Consider the following 16,147-nt stretch of genomic DNA (forward strand, 5'->3'; position numbering starts at 1 on the left):
CCTTCATCCGCAGCAGGCTGACAAAGCGCTGCAAGTTGTGATCATGATCATGATCAATAGCTGTGCATTCTATAGAGAGGGAATGACTCAGCCTGTCGTCCCTCTGGGATTCATACATTTATCAGCAACCCTCTCTACAGTGGCGATTCCATAGGACAGACTTGCCCCTGCCATGGGAATGTGCAATTTCCATCAGCACCTCTGGACTGGTAGCAGAGACGAGCACTGCTCGATTGCCGATTTGAATCGGGAGACAGTTTCACTTTGACGGGACTTTGCAGAAAATAACAAGATTGCAGGTTCCACTGCTGCTCAGAGGCACCGCGAAACATAAGTGGACACGTCTCATTTCTATCAAACGTGTCTACTTAAACAAAACACACCGAAGCGGACGGGGCAAGATGGAAACGCGTCTCGTTCTAAACAAGTCGCGCGACGCCTCGACCATGTCGCGCGCGAACGCAAAAGGCGAGAACGCGGCTCACGCAGAACATTGCCTCGTTCGCCTCCAACTCAACTCGGCTCAGCTCCTCCTCAGCCTGGATGAGAACACCTGCCCTTACATTAAGAATAATGAGCACCCTGCCGCCACTCAAGCCCACGTGTGTGTGTGTGTGTATATAATCATCGTGTATAGTGTTCTATGAATGCTCGCCAGCAGCGTGAGGGGTCTCCAATGCGCACTGCGCTCTGCGCTTCGAACGCGTGCCGCGTGCGAGGCGCGTGGCCTCGAGCGCTCGAGACAATCTCCTCGTGTTCTATTGTTGCAGTGGCTGAGCCCAATTGGGATGGGGGGGGGGGCTGTCTTCTTCGTAAGGATGACGTCGACGTCGACCAACAACTGTGATTTTACATTGAGGCGGTCTAAAGCAAGTAACTGCGTGAGGAGCAAGCGGAGTGGTGTGTCGCTGCTGTGATTACCTGCTCTGTGTCTGTGAAGTGATGCCCCGCGGCCTATTCTGGGTGACCGCAGCCGCACACCGATGATTGTTGTAAGAATGTCTGTGGTTAGTGTCAGAGACTTCACACCAGCAGCGCCGAGAATCCGAGTTTCTATCCAGATTTAAGCTGCAGGAACACGCACAAAGATACATGCAGGCGACAATTTAACAGCGACAAGAGACACGCTGCATGCTGCTGCTGCTGCTACCGCTGCATGGAGGTGATTGGGTGGCTTAGGTGTCACAGCATAGAGCCGGAATCCTGGGTTCTAATCTGGACAATCCCGCTGTGATTCAAATGGTTTCTCAAGTACAGAAAGTATATGGCACAAAGTCAACGATCCCCCCATGCAGCCTTAACAGGCGGCTGAAGGAAGTGCTGTTAGCGAGTAACAGCACCTATGAAGGCCGGAACAGCACACGAGGGGGTGGGTGGCCAGCACGGCACCCGGCTGCCTTCGTCTCCCCAGTGGCGATGATTTACACATCGCACTCGGGCTGAGTCGACCTAGGGGAGGCCCACGACCGGTTCAGACAATCGTCACTGGTGTTGGCCGTGTGCGCGAATCGAACTCGGGTCTCACCATCATGTAACATTTGTTTTGTCCGAGATCGACAAATTGTCGTTTGACGGGCAGGCGACAGCAGCACGCGCTCTGTGCAGGGCGCGGTGGCTGCTCTCAGCTGGAGCGCGACCCGGGCGGGCGGTGTTCTGACAGTCGCGTTCCTGCTCGCAATCAACACCGCCCTGCGAGTGCACAGGATCCGTCACGCGCCGCCATTGACAACAACAACAACAACACGTACATCGCATCCTAAACGTATTGAGCGAACAAATTGTAAATGTGCACAATGTCATCTTCAACAAGACGCACACGATGGGAAACTTCGTGGCCGGCGCCTTACTGAGAATGTCGGTCTGGGCTCCACCTCGCAAGGCTTGTTGGGTCTCGCCGTGAGAGCACGGCCCTTGCATGCATTTGTTGTCCAATAGGAATGTTTGCTATCAATCTGAGACATTTTACGTGAAACAAAGAAGTAAACACCCGAGATCCGATCGCAGGCGGGCGCTCCACGTATATTGTCGGCACGTCGCACGGTCGTGAGACTTGGTGGGTTACATGGAGAAGGGGGGCCTTCATCCAGCAGTGGATTTACCGTGGCTGCGACTGCTGCTGCTGATGATGATGAAGAAGTCACAAAAACCCATATTCGTGCGATGCCTGTTGCTGGTGTTGGCGATGCTGCAGCAGCACAACGTGAGACAGATCCCCCTTCGATCGCGGGACATTCACACAATTCGCACGGCCAATGTGTCGTCACTGCGATAGTCGGCAACGTCAGCACGTCGCTGTGTTGTTCCAACGGCGGCTTGGAGTGGTCGGGGTGGAGGGAGAGAACCTTCCCCCCCACCTCCCCCCAACTTGAAGCACGTGTTTTGTTGGCGTGCACAGCGCGCGTTACAAAGTAAACAAGCAAACAAGCTTTGATTTAATTGGCGTGTTCTCTCCCTTCGGTGTGCGTGCAGCTGAAACCGTGATTAGTGATTGATTGCACGCAAAGTCTGCACGTGCGTGGAATTCCACGCCGGTTGGAATTCATTCTCAAGTCGTCGTCGTCGTTGCCGTTGTTGTGTTTATTCAACGCGTCCCAGGTCTCTCAAAATCCAATTCCTTGTGCCAATTAAGGCCGATGTGGTGCCATTGGTGGCACAATGCCCCTGCCGATGCGAGTGGCTCGCTGGTTCGGTACCATCCTCGAGCGCAGCAGTCACAACACACGCCTGTGGACGTTTCTCAAGTCCCTTCGGCAGCCCGTGTGTCCACGCAGCAGGATCATCAGCAGCAGCAGGTTGTGCGGGAACACCACGGCGAGTTGACCCGCAGCGGTGGGGTCAAGTGTGGGTACTCTCACGCGTCGCAGAGCGCCTGGCAAACGTGGAAGAGTAGACCAAATACTGGCTCGGGCTCCCCCTAGTGGATGCCCTTCTGACAGCAGTGGCGCCAGTGAGCCATCGCAGGGCTGCGCCTTCGGCCTGTATGTTAAATGGAAGTAATTTGACAAGTCAATCGATGGCAAACGAATTCAGACGTCCTTACAAACCCACAATAAACCTACTCGGGAATACGATACACGTGTTTACGCTTCTCATATTTATCCTCATAAACAATTTAGATGCAGGGAAATAAATGTTTAGTTGAAATTCAATGGATTCAAACCGATTGTAATAATAGTAATATATAATTATAAATCACAGCCCTATGTCAATCCACTGCTGGATGAAAGCCACTCCGTGGGGGTTGTTTGACTATACTTCACTTTTCTGGTCAGTTAAAGTTGGCAAATAGGTTTGCCGTGACGAGTTCTCACCGATCTGTTCGAACTCATCGAACTCGCCATTGATATAAGCCATGGCCTGGATTCGAACTCAAGTTCCGCTTACCACCGTGTCACCACTTCTGTAATCAGGACGCTACTTGAAGGACAATGCGTGAACCATCGTTCACGGCACAGCGAGTGGCTGTTACAGATACACCGCGACGATTTGGATACAGCAATGAAAGTCACTCAACTTACACGACCACGTATACTCGAATAAGCAATTTTATTTCGCCATCTTCATAGCGGAATCCAAAGTAATTGTTCGTCAGACTCTGCAGCAGAACTCTCGCCCGTGACAAAGTGATTAAGCCGGCAAAATGGAATAAATGATGGGAACGGTTCACGGATTGTGCCAAGACAACGTTGAAGACCGGATCGATGTTGTGTGTGAGGGGGAGCGGTGGCGCAGCTGTTGGCACACTCCTCTGCGAACCCGGTCGACTCCCCAATCGGGTCAACGTCAGTGGCGAGGAGTGATGCCTGGACCAGTCCCGGGTTCCCCTTCACCAACCCGCATTGGCCTGCGTGGTGAAGTATGGTCAAACAACTCCCATGGCAAAGTCAAAAGTCGATTGATTTCCAGCTGAGTCCGTGCTGGATATTCCACATTCCTATGTTGAGGGTGATTGTATCCATGACATGACAACCAATATGACCACTGTTAACTTCCACACAATGGTACCTGGTTTATCGATCAGGGAGGGACGATGGGGTGATGGGCTGAGCCAACCCCAACCCACAATTTGAACTCGGCAATCTTACTGTCGCGAGTCGTGCGCTCGGCCGCTGAGCCACCAGGCCTGGCAGCACGAACAAAGGCCTGCACATTAGTACCAGTACTATTACCAGTACTATTAGTATTACTAGTATCAGTACTATTACCAGTATGATTATTATTATTGAACAAACCGTGTGGTGTTTGTCACATGAGTGGGTCCTTGTGTGCCGGGTGACCTGGCCAAAAGTTGTAGGCCCGAACTCAGATACTACATCTCGACATTCTGTCCACGTGGGTGCCTCACGATGCCAATTAGCCCCCTCTGCTCAGCTGGGAGAAATTCCCCGCCTTAAAGAGATGCAGCCCAATTCTTAGTTACGTCGACAATGGTGATGACGTTTCAACAACCATTTTACCGGAAAGTGAGGCTTCAAATTAAACACCTACACCATCCTTGCTGTGCAAGCGGCAGCAGCAGCAGCAGCACTGTTGTGAGAAATGGACTTCAAACTTCACACAGGAGTGTAACAGGGATTCACTTGACGCCTTCTGCTCCCCTCGCTCAACAGCTCTATTCCCTGGCACGAGTGTTTGGTAGCGCAGGATGGGAATTCGTACCATCGACTCTGCCGGCTGTTTTCACGCCGCCTGCAGCCACAGGGGACGCTTCAACGATGGCCACGTGTGACAGAGAGCTGCAGAATTGTAACCGTATGATGGAATGTACTCCTTCTTATACAATTACCTACCATTACATTTTGTATAATTTATTGTTCTTTTTCAAAATTGTATGAGAACTGTGCCATCAGCAACATATCACAGGTATCCATGTTTATATTCTTAGGGTTTTTCGGTAAAGTCACGTAGGTAAAAAATTAAAATGAATAAAAGTAAAATAAAAATAAAATAAAAATCACGACGTTTCGGAGGCAACACAAGCTTCCGTCTTCAGGTGGAACCGTCACAGCACGATAGCTGTATCAAGTGAGAGAAATTCCAAGAAACAGTATTTGTATATATACTGGTTGAGGGTGGGAGGATCCATCTTTGCCAAATTCTGAAATAACCTGCAAATTACTCAATTGTGATCACACAATCGCCTCCTACAGGCAGCCGAAAGCCCAAGGCGACTCTCGCAAATGAGACGCATCCTGCTCTCTTGAGTTCTCACCACCTGGTGAAACGGTTCGCATAAGTAGATGTCATAGAAGTGCTGCTGAAATTCCTTCCATTGCCTCTGTTAATCACTGATTAGGGCGCGCACTTTCATTGCCTCTGTTAAACACTGATTAGGGCGCGCACTTTCATTGCCTCTGTTAAACACTGATTATGGCGCGCACTTTCATTGCCTCTGTTAAACATTGATTAGGGTGCGCACTTTCATTGCCTCTGTTAATCACTGATTAGGTCGTGCACTTTCATTGCCTCTGTTAATGACTGATTAGGGCGCACACTTTCATTGCCTCTGATAAACACTGATTAGGGCGCGCACTTTCATTGCCTCTGTTAATGACTGATTAGGGCACACACTTTCATTGCCTCTGATAAACACTGATTAGGGCGCGCACTTTCATTGCCTCTGTTAAACACTGATTAGGGCGCGCACTTTCATTGCCTCTGTTAAACACTGATTAGGGCGCGCACTTTCATTGCCTCTGTTAAACACTGATTAGGGCGCGCACTTTCATTGCCTCTGTTAAACACTGATTAGGGTGCACACTTTCATTGCCTCTGATAAACACTGATTAGGGTGCACACTTTCATTGCCTCTGTTAAACACTGATTAGGGCGCGCACTTTCATTGCCTCTGTTAAACACTGATTAGGGCGCGCACTTTCATTGCCTCTGATAAACACTGATTAGGGCGCGCACTTTCATTGCCTCTGTTAAACACTGATTAGGGCGCGCACTTTCATTGCCTCTGATAAACACTGATTAGGGCGCGCACTTTCATTGCCTCTGATAAACACTGATTAGGGCGCGCACTTTCATTGCCTCTGATAAACACTGATTAGGGCGCGCACTTTCATTGCCTCTGTTAAACACTGATTAGGGCGCGCACTTTCATTGCCTCTGATAAACACTGATTAGGGCGCGCACTTTCATTGCCTCTGTTAAACACTGATTAGGGCGCGCACTTTCATTGCCTCTGTTAATGACTGATTAGGGCGCACACTTTCATTGCCTCTGATAAACACTGATTAGGGCGCACACTTTCATTGCCTCTGTTAAACACTGATTAGGGCGCGCACTTTCATTGCCTCTGTTAAACACTGATTAGGGCGCGCACTTTCATTGCCTCTGTTAAACACTGATTAGGGTGCACACTTTCATTGCCTCTGATAAACACTGATTAGGGCGCGCACTTTCATTGCCTCTGTTAAACACTGATTAGGGCGCGCACTTTCATTGCCTCTGTTAAACACTGATTAGGGCGCGCACTTTCATTGCCTCTGTTAAACACTGATTAGGGTGCACACTTTCATTGCCTCTGTTAAACACTGATTAGGGCGCGCACTTTCATTGCCTCTGTTAAACACTGATTAGGGCGCGCACTTTCATTGCCTCTGTTAAACACTGATTAGGGCGCGCACTTTCATTGCCTCTGTTAAACACTGATTAGGGCGCGCACTTTCATTGCCTCTGTTAAACACTGATTAGGGCGCGCACTTTCATTGCCTCTGTTAATCACTGATTAGGGTGCACACTTTCATTGCCTCTGTTAAACACTGATTAGGGTGCACACTTTCATTGCCTCTGATAAACACTGATTAGGGCGCGCACTTTCATTGCCTCTGTTAATCACTGATTAGGGTGCACACTTTCATTGCCTCTGTTAAACACTGATTAGGGTGCACACTTTCATTGCCTCTGTTAAACACTGATTAGGGTGCACACTTTCATTGCCTCTGTTAAACACTGATTAGGGTGCACACTTTCATTGCCTCTGATAAACACTGATTAGGGCGCGCACTTTCATTGCCTCTGTTAAACACTGATTAGGGCGCGCACTTTCATTGCCTCTGTTAAACACTGATTAGGGCGCGCACTTTCATTGCCTCTGTTAAACACTGATTAGGGCGCGCACTTTCATTGCCTCTGTTAAACACTGATTAGGGCGCGCACTTTCATTGCCTCTGTTAATCACTGATTAGGGTGCACACTTTCATTGCCTCTGTTAAACACTGATTAGGGTGCACACTTTCATTGCCTCTGATAAACACTGATTAGGGCGCGCACTTTCATTGCCTCTGTTAATCACTGATTAGGGTGCACACTTTCATTGCCTCTGTTAAACACTGATTAGGGTGCACACTTTCATTGCCTCTGTTAAACACTGATTAGGGCGCGCACTTTCATTGCCTCTGTTAAACACTGATTAGGGCGCGCACTTTCATTGCCTCTGTTAAACACTGATTAGGGCGCGCACTTTCATTGCCTCTGTTAAACACTGATTAGGGCGCGCACTTCCATTGCCTCTGATAAACACTGATTAGGGCGCGCACTTTCATTGCCTCTGATAAACACTGATTATGGCGCGCACTTTCATTGCCTCTGTTAAACACTGATTAGGGCGCGCACTTTCATTGCCTCTGTTAAACACTGATTAGGGCGCGCACTTTCATTGCCTCTGTTAAACACTGATTAGGGCGCGCACTTTCATTGCCTCTGTTAAACACTGATTAGGGCGCGCACTTTCATTGCCTCTGTTAAACACTGATTAGGGCGCGCACTTTCATTGCCTCTGTTAAACACTGTTTAGGGCGCGCACTTTCATTGCCTCTGTTAATCACTGATTAGGGCGCGCACTTTCATTGCCTCTGTTAATCACTGATTAGGTCGTGCACTTTCATTGCCTCTGTTAAACACTGTTTAGGGCGCGCACTTTCATTGCCTCTGTTAATCACTGTTTAGGGCGCGCACTTTCATTGCCTCTGTTAATGACTGATTAGGGCGCGCACTTTCATTGCCTCTGTTAAACACTGATTAGGGCGCGCACTTTCATTGCCTCTGTTAAACACTGATTAGGGCGCGCACTTTCATTGCCTCTGTTAAACACTGTTTAGGGCGCGCACTTTCATTGCCTCTGTTAAACACTGATTAGGGCGCGCACTTTCATTGCCTCTGTTAAACACTGTTTAGGGCGCGCACTTTCATTGCCTCTGTTAAACACTGATTAGGGCGCACACTTTCATTGCCTCTGTTAAACACTGATTAGGGCGCGCACTTTCATTGCCTCTGTTAAACACTGATTAGGGCGCGCACTTTCATTGCCTCTGTTAAACACTGATTAGGGCGCGCACTTTCATTGCCTCTGTTAAACACTGATTAGGGCGCGCACTTTCATTGCCTCTGTTAAACACTGATTAGGGCGCACACTTTCATTGCCTCTGTTAAACACTGTTTAGGGCGCGCACTTTCATTGCCTCTGTTAAACACTGATTAGGGCGCGCACTTTCATTGCCTCTGTTAAACACTGATTAGGGCGCGCACTTTCATTGCCTCTGTTAAACACTGTTTAGGGCGCGCACTTTCATTGCCTCTGTTAAACACTGATTAGGGCGCGCACTTTCATTGCCTCTGTTAAACACTGATTAGGGCGCGCACTTTCATTGCCTCTGTTAAACACTGTTTAGGGCGCGCACTTTCATTGCCTCTGTTAAACACTGATTAGGGCGCACACTTTCCCACCAACTCTGCTACAGAGATAAACATTTATGGAATGGCGATCAAACCACTATTACAATTGTCACAGCTGGTATTTAACCAGATTTTAATAAAAAGGTGGTGGTGGATAACGAGGAAGGACGGACAATGACGCTGTCACAACGACCTGAGTGTGGCTTCAGGCGACGGTATCTCTACAGTTTTTCGTTCACTCAATTTGTCTGCATTTAATATTGGCACACAATCTGCACTCAGTTTTCCATAAATCTTAACACGACGCAGTTCTAACACCATTCTACACGTGTACAGTTAATGTAAAAATTCGTTTGAATCAATTTAGTGATGAAATTCCTGGTAATGTCTTTCAATGTCATATTCTCCATTGGCTGCCACTCACATATAAATGTACACGTACGACTGCTTGAACACCATTATTTACAAACAACCGATAATGAACATCGCCATTTGCTGGATTAATTTAAATTTAGGCAACTGAAAGACCGATTGGGAAGTGGGCCCACATCATTTACGTCCAGCGGATTGATTTCACATCTCCCGACGAGCGGACGCCCTTGCTTTGTTAAATCTCGAACGGATGTGATGGAACGTTCGAAAAATGTATGTCTTGTCAGCGACTTTGGCGACAAAATAAACACACCGTGAGCCCAAAGCGAATGCGCTTCCACTACCCGTGTTTTTGCGCACTCGGTGCGAGGTCACATCGATCACGGGCAAGGCGCACGACGCAACGGAATTGACATTCAATTATCGACTTAACAGAACGACTTTAAAAATCAGACGGGGCAATTACGCGACGCGATAGGATCTAGCCCGTCATACGCGCGCAATGTCAGCTTGAAGTGGGCCGCTGTCGACGTGGGGAGGAGGGGGGGGGGGTGAGGGGGCCACGGGTGGAACAACTCGAAAACTTCGCCGGCGCGTCTCTGTCAAAGTCTGAGAAGGGCGTTCGTCAGCCGGGATAACGTCCTCGCATCCTTCACGCTCTTGCAGCAGCGGCGGCCGCCGCCGTCTCTCTTGAGCGGCGCATTTGCGTCGACGCTTAAAAATAGCCACGTTAGCAATGGTGTCGTCGCCATCCCTCGCGATTCCTGAAAATCCACCGTGCATCTCGCTGCTGCTGCTGCTGCTGCCAATGGTCTTGCTTCGTCTCCAGAGCGCACGCGAACTCTCAGACACGCGTCTTACCTCCTTTGCATGTTGTCTTTGTGCACAATATTACCTCTGGCATCATTACCAATTACTGAATCGTACTATGGAATGTGATCATAAGTGCATGGATATACATCAAATATATTATTAGAAAAAATACATTTGTTCCAATTGGAAGAGCCAACGGGGGTTTAATGGCTTGGGTTTATGCCGTACGAACATGAACGGTATTTGACTGAGAAGCGCATGTTTGTGAAGGTGATGCTGCCGGATTGATAGAGCTGAGCTCCAACACGTGGGTCAAGAGTTCATTTTGGGGCGATCACGTGCGCGGACTGAGCAAGGAAGGAAGAGCTGGAGAGAGTCACGCTCGCAATCACGCAGGGAGCGAAAGACGAACGCACCGATCGGAGAGCGCACACAAGTTAGGGACGTGAAGCGGGTGCAGGCATGAATTATCAAATAGAGCAAGTCCAGATCTATAAGTATCTTGGGGTCATATTTGATTTCAAACTGAATTTTTTAAATCACGTTGATTATATTGGTATGAAGACAAAATAAAAAAATGTTTTTTTCTATCGATACTCTTTGGTTCTTTCGGTAGAGTCACGTAGGTATGAAATAAAATAATTCACGACGTTTCGGGCGCAACACAAGCATCCGTCATCAGGTGAGAAAGCATGGTCTGCTGCTGAGGCAGACTGTTTTAAAATATTTGAAATGGGTGCAGCCCATGGGTCATAAAGAAGTGACCCTTGGGCTACACCCATTTCAAACCTTTTACAACAGTCTTCCTCAACAGCATACCATACCTTCCCACCTGATGACGGACGCTTGTGTTGCGCCCGAAACGTCGTGATTTATTTTATTTTATACCTACGTGACTTTACCGAACGAACCAAAGAGTATGAATTCCTGCAGTCACGAAAGCTTCAAATCAAGATTTCTGTATCGACACAAGCATTGCTTCCCCACTATGTTCCGTTTGGAATTGATACAAGCTACCATACTTCCTCTACTTGATTACTGTGACATCGTAGAAAATCAGCCCCCAGTACTGTACGAAAGAAGCTTGACCCAATTTATCATTCGGCCTTAAGATTTGCATTGAACTGCCCATATAGGACCTACCACTGCGATCTCTACATTGGGTCAAACTTAACATCTCTTAATGTTCGACGGCTTGTGCACCAGATCTTATTTATTCATGATGTACTTACACAAAAATCAGCAGACTACCTGCTGGATCTCCTCTCTGTTTAGAAGAACAAATGTGACCCAAGGTCATCGCTCATTTACCAGCTTCACATTCTAAATTGCCGTACAAACACTGGAGGAAGGGCCTTTAATGTTGATGCCCCCAGGGTCTGGAATGCTATCGCCAATAAACTGCAACTTGGATCACTACCTGTCAGATCTGCACTCAAAACTGCTCTTGACGAGCTGTACACTCCCCGCTGCCACTGCTGTGCAGAGTGGCCTGAAATCAAATGCATCGCTCCGGATGTTCGCTGCAAAGTATGATCTTGAGTTTTGATTATAGTGTGCTGATCTTTAAAGGTGCATTGAAAGTTTGATACTTTCTGCTGATACTCCTGCTGTTATGCAGTGACTCATGCTGCCAGGTATGGCTGAAAAGTTTGGTGTACATGTAAATGCATCTCATTTATTATTTGGTTCTTTCGGTTAAGTCACGTATAAAGATAACATCATAAATAAAATAATAGCATACTACGACGTTTCGATTGCTATTATTTAATTTATTATTTTATCTTTATACATGACTTAACCGAAAGAACCAAATAATAATTCCTGCAGTCACGAAAGCTCCAAAATTGAGATTGCATCTCATTTATTGTTAAATTTGAATCACATTTCCTGTGATCACTGTTACATTGTTTTTATAGCTTTATTTTGGTGATTTCGAAAACGTATGGTTAAGCTTAAGCCATGTTTGTTTGTTGAAGTACAGAGTTGGCCTGATAACTTTAATCTAAATTGTCTTATGGTTGTTATTGTTTGACTCGCATCCCACTGGGATTTTTTACACACAGCGTTGTTATACGGGATTTTTTTTCTGGAAGATTTTTGCAGTTTGTTTCCTGGATGGTTCTGTTGCGCGTCGTCACTTTAAGATGTTCTTTGTTCATGTTTTTGTTTGTTGTGGTTGCACCCGAGTCAAGAGCCGCATGGCGCACAGGGCTAAAACTAATAAATGAAACTTGAAACTCGGGTCGCCGGCTGCATCGAGTGCAGTGCCCTAACCACTAACACGACCGCTCTCCACACACTGCTACAAAGACAAAGGTACCCCGTATAGCCTCAACGGATTGTTCGGACAAGTGCTGTTAGCCATGCCGGGGGGGGGGGGGGGGTTGGTGGGTCGCCAGCACCACGCCCGGCCGCCTTTGTCTCCCTAGTGGCGATGTTTACACATCACACCAGGTACTCATTTGAGGCTGAGCCGACCGAGGGGAGGCCCAGGACAGGTTTAGATAATCGTCACCGGTGTTAGCCGTGAGTGGGAATCGAACTCGGGTGGCCGGGTTCGTAGCGCAGCGCTAACCGCTATCCCACCGCTCCCCCACGCACGCACGAAAATACACACCCGATATTGCTGCTATTGCTGCTATTGTTGCTATTGCTGCTATTGCTGCTAGCACCCACACTCACATGCAGATGTGCTTATTTAGAACGCATTATAATCTGAGCTTTTCCGCGCGGCATTCCACGTAATCCGGCCTGTGCTCGCTCAGCACCCACATGTCTGACTGCGGCACGGCGCAGTGGGATTTAATTGAGCCGTCATCTCGCGATGAGCTTCACTCTGCCGAGCGAGCACCACGGGGGGAGGGGGGCCCGTGACGACTGCCGATGCGCGTCACCGCTCCCTGGCCCACTGAGCCGAGGTGCCGGGCGTGATGACGACGTGCTGCTGCTCAATGTCTCGCTCGCGTTAGAGAGGAGATGGAGACACCCTGGGGAAGCGGAGAGGTAGAGGCTGGGTGGAGAGGTGGTGGTGGGGGGAGAGGCTGGGTGGAGAGGTGATGGTGGCGAGAGAGGCTGGGTGGAGAGGTGGTGGTGGGGGGAGAGGCTGGGTGGAGAGGTGGTGGTGGGGGGCGAGGCTGGGTGGAGAGGTGGTGGTGGGGGGAGAGGCTGGGTGGAGAGGTGGTGGTGGGGGGAAAGGCTGGGTGGAGAGGTGGTGGTGGGGAGAGAGGCTGGGTGGAGAGGTGGTGGTGGGGGGAGAGGCTGGGTGGAGAGGTGGTGGTGGGGGGAGAGGCTGGGTGGAGAGGTGGTGGTGGGGGGAGAGGCTGGGTGGAGAGGTGGTGGTGGGGGGAGAGGCTGGGTGGAGAGGTGGTGGTGGGGGGAGAGGCTGGGTGGAGAGGTGGTGGTGGGGGGAGAGGCTGGGTGGAGAGGTGTTGGTGAGGAAAGAGGCTGGGTGGAGAGGTGGTGGTGGGGGGAGAGGCTGGGTGGAGAGGTGGTGGTGGGGGGAGAGGCTGGGTGGAGAGGTGGTGGTGGGGGGAGAGGCTGGGTGGAGAGGTGGTGGTGGGGGGAGAGGCTGGGTGGAGAGGTGGTGGTGGGGGGAGAGGCTGGGTGTAGGGGTGGGGTGGGGGTGGGAGAGGCTGGGTGTAGAGGTGGTGGGGGTGGGGGGAGAGGCTGGGTGGAGAGGTGGTGGTGGGGAGAGAGGCTGAGTGTAGGGGTGGTGGGGGTGGGGGGAGAGAGGCTGGGTGTAGGGGTGGTGGTGGGGGGGGAGAGAGGCTGGGTGTAGTGGTGGGGGGGGGGAGAGGGGCTGGGTGTAGGGGTGGTGGGGGGAGAGAGGCTGGTCGTCGGGGTGGTGGGGGTAGAGAGGTGGGATCTGTCAGGCTGCGGGGTACAAGGAAGACTGCCCACGGACTCGAGCTCGAGACGACCTCCAGACTGCAGCTGCTGGCGACGTCTGCTGTGACGTCTGCTGTGACGTTCGGCCTCGTAGGCCACCAGTCCTGGCAGGGCCCTCCATTAAAGATCACGCAAGCAAAGTGAGAGGCCACGCGTCATCCGATGGTCAATTAATAATGTGGATTAGTGCGTGCAATGTGGAAGCGCTCCTGAACAGTGGCACAAAGGAAGAGCCTCTCCGCGTGCGATCGCTCCGAGCTGAGTGGGTGACTCGGGCTTTTTGCGGGAAAAATGTATCTGGCGAGGTATTCTTTAATGATGAGGCGATGTCACAAGTCAGCTAGGGGTGGCCTGAGACAACAGAAGCGTTCACGTCCGATTGTTTCATCGGGTGGCACCGCGTGTGATGTGGAGCGAAACGTCGGACATCGTGCCGAACAGCACGCGGCACGGCCCCAATCACATGGGAGGGCCGTGCAGGCAGAAAGGTTCCCCTCCGTGACACTGCCACGGGCAGCCTCTCAGCATCGCAGAGCCACAGCAGAGGGGCGCGTGGACGCTGCGCGCCTGTTGCAGCAGCCGTGCCCGGATCGGCACTTGCGTTGCAACGAAGTCGAAGGGCACCTCAAAGTGTCTCTCGTGTCCATCCATGCGCTGTGTGTTGTCTCCAACGTTGGCCGCACTGAGCCCAGCGCTGGCAAGTCCACGCTGTGACGGCAGAGGCCAGTCTCCCCGTCCACTCGTCAGCGTCCGTAGAGAACAAGTCCACATCGAAGGTCAGGTTGGTCTCAGTGCCAGCGGCACCGCGCTGTTTATTCGGCGTGTCTCCCTCGTCAAGAAAGGTGGCCAAATGAGTTCTGTCTCGTTTTTAGTCCTAATTGGTTGACATTCGTTGCTATGCCAAAGTGAAAAAAGACCACTTTAGAATCACGCTAATGCACGATTACCCACACATCTTGGATGCCGCCATGGAGTAATGGTGAGCACACGTGACTTGGAATTCAGACGGCTTCGTCGGCGGTTCGATTCGTTAAAAGGGGAAATTCGCCGCGGGGCCTCACGCAAGAGAGAGAGAGAGAGCTCCCCCACACGCGGCGCTTGGATGGTGGAATTGAAATCAGGGAGGGGGGAGGCATTGTGCTCCAGGCCTCCAGGAGCATTTGCTGCTCGCTGGGCAGGTGGCAATTGAGTTATTAAGAGGGGTCCTCTCCTCGCTACGTGCTCATACGAGAGCTCGCTCTGTACTTCAGAGCTATCAGGAGCATCACCGCCTGCATTTGTAATCACCCCGTGCAATTACAGCTGTCTCCCCCCTTCTCCAGAGGAAAACAACAACAACAACAATGAAATGCTCGTGCACTTGGCGATGGAGTCACGTGATGAGGACCCTTTAATGTTCACCAACTCCAGACTGGAGTTATACTGGTAGGAACCTTCTGGTTACACCAGCCCACAGGGGATTATTGTGTCCGTCCGTCGTGCAGGGAGGGGTTGGGTGGGCTGGGTGGGGAGGGTGGGGCCTGGTGGAGTGGGGCTGGGTGGGGAGGGTGGGGAGGGGCTGGGTGGGGAGGGTGGGGAGGGGCTGGGTGGGGAGGATGGGGCTGGGTGGGGGGTGGGAGGGGTGGGGCTGGGTGGGGAGGGGCTGGTCACCCGGTGGTGCCCTTATAAAACTCAACGTTTAACCTACTCACGCCGGCTTGTGCCCGCCCTCACAGTCGGGCATATTTGCGGAATACACCACGCCGCCGTTGACCCTGGCCATTGACCGAGCAACCCAACGTTCCCACCAGCTCCCTCCGCAGGAATGTGTTTATTTTCAGGTTGCCTCAATCCAGTTCTGTGAGTCGTATTCCATTCCATTGATTCAGACGGATGTTAGATTACGCTCACACACAATAATAATCAAAATATTTTAATGTGGAAAGAGTTTGAAAAAGAATATGACTTTCTTATCCACGTTGAATATATGTCTACATGTATTTTTATAACGTTCCCCGACCCGCGGGCTTACGGAAATGAGCTGCAGATTACATATGGAAAGATTTAGCTTCACATTCGCCTATCATATTCCGAGCAATACAATATAAAATATGCATGTCTCTTAAAGTTAAGTAATGGCTTTCACTTTACTTAACGCGGTTCAGTCTGACCTTCACTTCGACCTCAGAATTGTCGTTTGGTTAAAATTTATTAAAGCTGCTCAATACAATCAGAGAAGTTAAGTCCATTTGAAAGTTAAACATTCAGAACACTCATGAACTGAATTGATCAGTATGTTTTACTACTTCCCACTGCTCACCGTCCGTAGGTTATCACCACCATCAAGCACATCTGTCTGCACAAACAAACCTGTGTACTTACGTTTCAGAAGTGTCGCTCTACGTGAAGA

The 16,147-nt window shown here is 50.2% G+C and overlaps 1 long non-coding RNA gene across 2 annotated transcripts; it reads right to left on the reverse strand.

The window, feature by feature from the left end:
* Positions 1–903: 903 nt before the first annotated feature.
* On the reverse strand, positions 904–2,230 carry LOC133347705 (uncharacterized). Of its 2 annotated transcripts, none has more exons than XR_009755742.1 (3): positions 2,100–2,230; positions 1,526–1,689; positions 904–1,068 (listed from the first exon to the last, which is right to left on the reverse strand). It is a non-coding gene; the product is annotated as an uncharacterized LOC133347705 (long non-coding RNA). The 2 variants fall into 2 exon arrangements; XR_009755743.1 differs by lacking the exon at positions 2,100–2,230 and adding an exon at positions 1,817–1,869.
* Positions 2,231–16,147: the final 13,917 nt, after the last annotated feature.

This window comes from Lethenteron reissneri, chromosome 3 (assembly GCF_015708825.2).
Source record: "Lethenteron reissneri isolate LAM-NWPU_2019-01 chromosome 3, ASM1570882v1, whole genome shotgun sequence".
NCBI classification, from domain to species: domain Eukaryota; kingdom Metazoa; phylum Chordata; class Hyperoartia; order Petromyzontiformes; family Petromyzontidae; genus Lethenteron; species Lethenteron reissneri.